This window comes from Nicotiana tabacum, chromosome 16, assembly GCF_000715075.1.
Source record: "Nicotiana tabacum cultivar K326 chromosome 16, ASM71507v2, whole genome shotgun sequence".
NCBI classification, from domain to species: Eukaryota; Viridiplantae; Streptophyta; class Magnoliopsida; order Solanales; family Solanaceae; genus Nicotiana; species Nicotiana tabacum.
In genome coordinates, this window is record NC_134095.1 from 83,632,295 (window position 1) to 83,639,986 (window position 7,692).

General features: G+C 44.1%; 1 pseudogene; it reads right to left on the reverse strand.

The window, feature by feature from the left end:
- Positions 1-5,706: 5,706 nt before the first annotated feature.
- Positions 5,707-6,967, reverse strand: LOC107759273 (actin-like; annotated as a pseudogene).
- Positions 6,968-7,692: the final 725 nt, after the last annotated feature.

Genomic DNA, 7,692 nt, shown 5'->3' on the forward strand with positions numbered 1-7,692 from the left:
TAGTTGTTTAAGCATTTGATGCTAGATATGTGAAGTAACGGCGAAATACGAACTAAAGTAGAGTTATAATTAAATCGAGGGGCTAGCTATTCGGGCCTTGGACTGACCGATGAGGGACATCGAGGTTGATGCCTGAGCTCAGGCTCGAGCCGTCGGGGGAAACTAGGAAGGGACTAACAGTTAGAATATAATTAAAGGAGGCTCTTTATGGCCAATATCAAGCAATAAATGAAGAACAAGTATGAAAGTAGTAAGCAATAACGATAGCGTCGAGAATATATGTTAGAGAGAAAAGAGAGAGAGAGAGTTGTTATTGATCTTGTGTAGAATAGTTGGAGTAACATCAGCCCCTTACAAAGTGGTGAGGATCCCCTTTATATAGGAGGGAAATATAACATAGTACAGGATGCATTAATTGTAAAAATACGGAGATGGGACAGCTAGACATGATACCAGACTCTGCCGGTGCTACCTGCTCGCCTTGGGAATTCCCCATCCTCGACATTGTCGTTGGGTCGAGCATAAATGAACATCAAAGGAGAGAACTCGATTGCAACCCTACAGCCTCGAGGTCTCGATATGACTTCCCGAGACTCCTTAATGATGAGAAATTGGACCCTCCGATTTTACCATATACAAATAGTCTCCGCATTTCCTGGAATGAAGTAATAGGAAACGATTTTGAGCCATCGTTCCGAGGACATCATTGCCATGATGTCAACCGATAAGAGCATTAAATGTCATGTTCCAGAAAACCGTGCAAGAGTCGCTGTCAACTGCGATTATCGAGTAAACCATGAACTGCTTATCGGCTCGCCCTTTCCGCTGCCCAGGCGGTTCCTATAAATGTATCAACCGTTTGACACTTCTTATTTTCACCCCATCTTTAAATTCACGAGTCAGAACCCATCGTCTTTTACACTCTTCCATATTGTTTTAGAGAAAATTTTACCATTGATATGGCTAGAACTTCTAGAATTGTTCCTCGGCGGAGCAAAGTTGCATCATCACCTTGATCGTCTAAAGAGAAAGCTAGAGCGATTCCTTCCTTGGAACAGTGTATTCCACCTGATCTCGATATGTTAAAGGATTTTAACATCGATACCACTTCATCCACACCGGGCCAATGTGAGCACATGTCCCGATACGTTAGCGTCGTGACCAACATACAAATGGTGAGGACAAACTGCGATGGAGCGAGGCAGTAGGGGTGGAGATTCCCGGTCCCAATGAGAATATAACGGACTATAAGGCCAGCTTTCTTTACGTGTATACCTAACTGTTCACCTTAGGTCTTGATAATTCTTTCGAATCCTCTCCCCTGGAGATAGACCCGGTTATCCTTAACTTCTGTGACAAGTACCAAGTGATGCTTGGTTAGATCTATCCTTCTTTCTGGAGGATAGTATTGATGCTCCGCCATTTCAACGAAGGGGTTGGGGGTAAGACCTTTAACCTCAATCATTTGATCAGGATGTATATACCTCGATTTTATCGAGATTTGATCAGGCTCCATCGTCGATCCAAAAAATCATTTTTCTCGAGTATCGACGAGGGAAAGGATCAAGGGTGGATGGGCAGATTTGTCCGGGTAAAGACCTCGGATATCATCCCATCACGGAGGATGCCCTTTCCGGAGAAATGGAACACGCAACATAAGCAATTTTCCCTTAACCACTTCTTAATACTTTTCTTTTGAAATAACGACCTCTCTGTGCTTCCTGCAGCCGCTGCTTGGTACCCCAAGGCGGTTCCGGATTTGTCGGGATGGATCAAGCGATTGGACAAAGTGTTCCCATATCTTGTTCGGTCTTGGATCGACCTGGACAATGAGCGATGGGTGGCCAAGAATCATGGTAGAGTTTCCTTACCGCCTATGCCTCATATTTGTGTTTCTACCTGCGCCTTTAGTGATGACACCTTGCGATTACTATGTTTGTGCAGGTCTTTGCAAGAATATGCAGGTGAGGCCACCCCCTGATGGTGAAGCGGAGGCTTCGGAGCCCGGCAAGGGCAAGAAGAGGGAAGGTGAGGTGGCGGTTGATCCTCCTGTGGCAAAGAAATCCAGGCCACTCAAGCATCAAGCCGCTACTAGGACCTTTGCTTCGACTTTAGGGGCAAATCTTGGCGATGAGGATGAAGACAACGATGAATGCCCGTTAGCGCGGAGGAAGAGGTCGAGTATGGGAGCCTCGCAGGTGTCTCGTTTAGAGGCCGCTGAATCTGGGACGGCCGACTTAGGTCGGTCATGTAGACCGAAGACCCTCGGGGAGGGTGTTGATATGGACTCGGATAGCATGATTGAGTTTGGCGTAGTTTCCGCTGGGGGAACCGTTGCCATCGATCTTGAAGGGTTGGGTCCCGAAGCTTTTCAGGAGCAGGGGTTGCCTCTTGGGGAAATCGGCGATATGAATGATTTCATCTCATGCTTTCAGGTCTCGTCAGGGGAGCTGGGCAACGCTGAAGACGTGAATGCCGCCAAAGTGGGGATTCCTCTCAAGGGGGGAGGCTCACTTGCCAATATATTCGATGGTGTTAGCGACAACGTCGGTCTCGACGTTCCTGGTGCCATCAAGGCAGCGGAGAGATCCTTGCAGCATGTGCTATCTATTTTTTGAATATCTTTTTAAGTCTCGGGCGTCGTTCTTTGTTTTCTTAACTCTTCCGCTATGTCGCAGTGCAAGGATATGTATGATCACGCCCTCTTTATGTTTCGCGAGGAGCTTTCTTACCATGATAAAAAGTGTAAGAAGCTTACCTCGATATTACGGGATTCACAGGCTTATTCTTCCCGAGGAGAGAAGGAATTAGGAGAGCTCCGAGCTGCTTTGGAGAGAGCGCTCCGGGAAAAGGCTAACCTTGTTGCGCAAGTATTTTGCCCTGCTTGTACCCAACCTTTGCTCCCGTATTCCGACATAAATTGGCTCATCTTTCTTTTGTAGGTCGAGCAGATTGGTTCGCAGATTAGCCAACTGAACACGGAGATCTTCGAGCTGAGGAAGAAAAGCGAAGTAGTGACTGAGGAGTTGGCGACATCCCAAGATCTTCTCAAGAATGCCCGCAAGGAGGTTGCCGTCTTGGCCGCGGCCAAGTCCGAGGTTGAAAGAAATGCTGCCACTTATCTGGAGGATGCGACCACGACACATAAAATAGCTCGTGACGTATTGATAGAAGCTGAGCAGAAGCTAGATCGAGCTATTAATCATGCTAAGGCGGAGGCGAGGAAAGAGACCCTGGAGGAGATCAGAGCTAGAGGCGTCGACCTGTCAGTTGATCTCAAGGAGGCCTGCGAATTGGAGAGAGAACTGGAGCTTTTAATTGCCCCCAATGAGGGCGAAGATAGTAGTGATGAGGAGTAGTCCCCATGTAGTTTTGTATCCCCTCTTTTTCCCTCTGTATGCAGCCCCCGGGGGATGGATTTTCTAAAGATGTGTCTTGTGGATACTTTATTGGCAATGTAAAAAAGATGGATTTTCCTCCTGTCAGTTTTTTCAGCCTCTTTTTTCTTTGTTCTTTTGTTTTTGCGGATTGACTTTCGACTTTCGACGTTGGCCTTTCGAAATCCGTTCTCGGAGCAACCGGGACCCTCAAAACTGGCTATGCCTCGGGGTTAAATCGACAGCTCCTATCGGACCGGTGCTGGCAATATCAGGGAGCCCCCGATGCCTTACAGTTTTTGTGTCATACGGGGTAGCAAATTCGCTCGATTTGGTAGAGGGGGGACCGAGGTGATTCCGCCAGTACGTTTCCCTAGGTGAGGGTGACATTAACGCGGCTAAAATTAATTGGCCTTTTTGGGCAGGCGGGCAGTTGCTGCTTTGCCCCTATATATTAATTCATCTGCCTTTCCAATGGTGATTCTGCTGCTTTGATAGGCTATCTCTTCCGCAGAGCCTGATGTTTTATGCTAGTTCTTCCGTTGCCCCAATTCAAAATTTTTGCTCAGATCTACATCTTTCTCCTCCTATTCTATCGTAGCCATGACTGCTACGTCGACGTCCGATAGTCAGGTAGAGGAGAGTTCTTCCTGTGCTCCGCATTCGGTTGATGATAGCGACTCACCGCCGATGCTCGATGAGCGAGCCTCGGGGTGCCCTGCCTCGAGGGGAGCCGTCACGCTAGGTAAGCCTCCCAATGTTCCGGGTCACCGGGAGCATGTGTCGAGGATCATCTCATTAGTGGGAGGGGAAAACCTCGAAATGATCAGAAAAGACTTCGGATAGGGAGAAGGCGCAGTATTACAAGTACCTTCTCCCGAGGAGAGCGTCATGACATATGTTGAGGGGTTTTTGAGCATATACACGCATGATTTTGCACCGGGTTCTCCCGACCGGGTCGTGCTTGATTTATGTCGGAGATATCAGGTTACACTGGTGCAGGCTCACCCCTTCCTTTGGGAAATAGTACTGACGATGAGATATTTCGCCAATAAGGCTGGGATAGAGTTTACCCTCAGCCATCTCGTGAGGTTATATCGGCCACTGCGTTACCGGGGTTTGATTTCTCTTCAGCGTCGATCCACCCGAGCCCCTGTCGTGGGTAGCAAGGAGGATTAGGATCGTGAATGGATGAATCGGTTCGTTCGGATTCGAACGACAGATGTCATTCCTAGAGAAGTTTTGCCATTTCCTGAGAAATGGAACTTCACACGTAAGTGTCTCATCTGAACTAACGTCGTTTTGACCGGAGGCAGGCTCCATAATGATATCTTTCCGTTCCATATTTGTAGCAACTCATTGGTTGCTGAACGAGGTCCCCGATTTAGCCGAGTGGTCTCCTAAGCTGGCAGCTTGCTCAATTTATGATAGGCATCGATGGCGAGATCTGTCCAAAGGGAGATGGGAGGCGAAGCATCATGGTAGGTGCCCAGCGCTTTGCTTCCTAAAAAATGGCGCTTTTCTTGCCGGCTTATTAACACAACTGCCGTAGGATCAGTGATTTTTACGAAATGAGGCCGTGTCCTCCGGGGGAGGAGGAGAGATTGCTGGCCTTGGGATCGAGGATTGATGACAAACGAAAAGATGCCCCGAGGTGCGAAGGGGCTTACAGTGGGGCGACTCCTTCTCAGCGGCTAAGAAGAAGTGATTCCGTCGATCAGCTACCTTTTGAAGGTGGTAAGCCATCCGATATTGGCTCGGCCTTTGGCGAGGCTTAGCGGCTTGGCCTCATGGTGAGTTTTTGATCGCTACGACTTGTGGTAAGTGTATCACAAGTTAGTTGAGTTGAAGTCTTTGTAATAGAGTCATTACAAAGTGGCTTGTAATAGTGTGTTTACAAGTTAGTGAAGTTGAAAGCCTACAAGTGTAGGTCGTGGTTTTTGTCCCCTTGAATTAGAATTTTTCCACGTAAAAATCTCGTATCTCATTTACTTACGATTTTAATTAGTATTCTCAGTGGAAACTTATAGAGGACCAGGTACTCTATAGTTTGGTGGATTCATATAAACTAACACAAACCATGGGATTCTCCAGAAAGAACCCTCTAGCTAGTTTGAACTTTTTTAAATAATCGGAAAATCCTGAGAGCAGCTGCCGCGCATAATTTGAAACTCATGGAATGAGCCTTTATTCTTCACTTAAATATTAGATTTTTGTTATATGGCAGAGTTCAAAATTGTGGCAAACGCGTAACTCACATATCAGCAGTAACAAAAAACGTTAAATTGTTAAAACACACAAGGAGAAAACGTAAGAACAAGAATCCATGTCAAACACACAACATGGAAAGAGACTTGCTTTTTTCAGCTATCTGTACAGTATGCAGTTAAAAGTTGTGTTGTCTTTCTCTATTGAGTCCAACAGAAAACATGTCTGCAATCAACGTTCACTTATTTCTCTTGCCAAAGTGGGATCTAAATGCTTCTTCTGCCTATTTAATTTCCAAACTATATTGGCACCCATTCATATCACCTACAACAATAGAAAGGTATCAACAAAAATCTCTTATTGCAAACTGATAACAAACGGCTATAAGATCTTCAAAGCTAATAAAAATCCAATCCAAATAGTATACTAAGCATAAAAACGATATATTTTCAGATTCCGCTCGATCAAATACTCTGCTTACATAAGCAGTGTTCGTAACCCAAAAATCACTATAACCAGTTTCCTGCCCACTAGCTATATTACAAAGAAAAAGATAAAGCAAAGCCAAGCAAGAATAGCATGTTAACCACAGACCGCTTAAAGTATTGGGTAACACTTCAAAAAAGAGCAGGCCACTTTGACTTAATATGAAGCATTCATTTAATGTTATTTAATAAAAGATGATTAGTTTAAGTTCTCACCAATATTAGAGACACTTCCTGTGGACAATAAAGGGACCAGATTCATCAAACTCGCCCTTTGTTATACACATCTGCATGGATGCAGATGTTAGCTGCTAAATCCCTTGAGCTTAAAAGAGTTAACAATACATTGATTGATTGATCAGTGAGATAAAGCAAAAAGAAACTAACTTGTTCGAAAGTACAGAGAGAAGCTAGAATTGATCCTCCAATCCAGGCACCATACATCCTCTCAGGGGGTGCAACAACCTTGATCTTCTTGCTGCTTGGAGCAAGTACGGTGATTTCCTTGCTCATACGTTCTGCTATGCAAGGAAACATAGTTGATCCACACTTAGCACAATGTTTGAAAATAGATTTTTCCTAATATCAACAACACATCTCATGATTGAGTTGTAGGCTTTTTCATGAATTCCTATCCTTTCCATTCCAACCAATGACGGTTGGAAGAGGATTTCAGGGCAACGGAACCTCTCAACACCAATATTAATGACTTCACCATCAGGAAGCTCATAGCCCTTCTCAACTGATGAGATGTATTTTTTTGCCTCCTCAATCTCTTTTTCAAAATCCAGTGCAACAAACCCAGTTGTCTCCTTCATACGACAAAAAACATCTTTTTCAATCCTATACTTAAATGTGTAACCACTCTCGCAGAGAATCTTCGCAACATAATATGTAAGATCTGTTGCGGAAGCCAAATGTATATAGTATGAATGAGTCACAATTACTATATCAAAAATTATGACAGCAATCAAATAATAAATAAAACAATAAAACAATAAAACAACAATAAAAGGAACACCAGAATTTACGAGGTTCGACCAATTTTGCCTACTTCCTCGGACACAACCAATATTTTATTTCACTCCAAAAATACAAGTGAAATAATACTAAGGAGAGAAGATACAAATGCCTTAAGAAAATGAGAAGGCAAATGAGAGGTGTGTATTAATTCTAAACATTAGGCCTCCTTTTATAGGGAAAAATTCCCATCCAAAATTGTCACCCACCGATATGGGACTTTTGCAATTTCAACAAATCTCCACCTAGGCAAAATTCCACATCTTCAATTATCTCTCAATAACAAATTTTGATTATGTTCATTTTCAATCTTTAGTGTTCAACAATGTTGATCAAATCCAAACAATGTTGAAACTTGACCGCAGTCACCACTTTTGTCAGCATATCAGCAGGATTCTCCGTAGTATGAATTTTCTTCACCATGACTCCACCTTCTTCTATGATTTCTCGTACGAAATGATACCGAACATCAATGTGCTTCGTCCTTGCATGATAAACTTGGTTCTTCGCTAATTGAATATCACTTTGACTATCACAAAATAATTGTGATACTTTTTTGTCTAATACCAAGCTCCTTTAGCAACCCCTGAAGCCAAATTGCC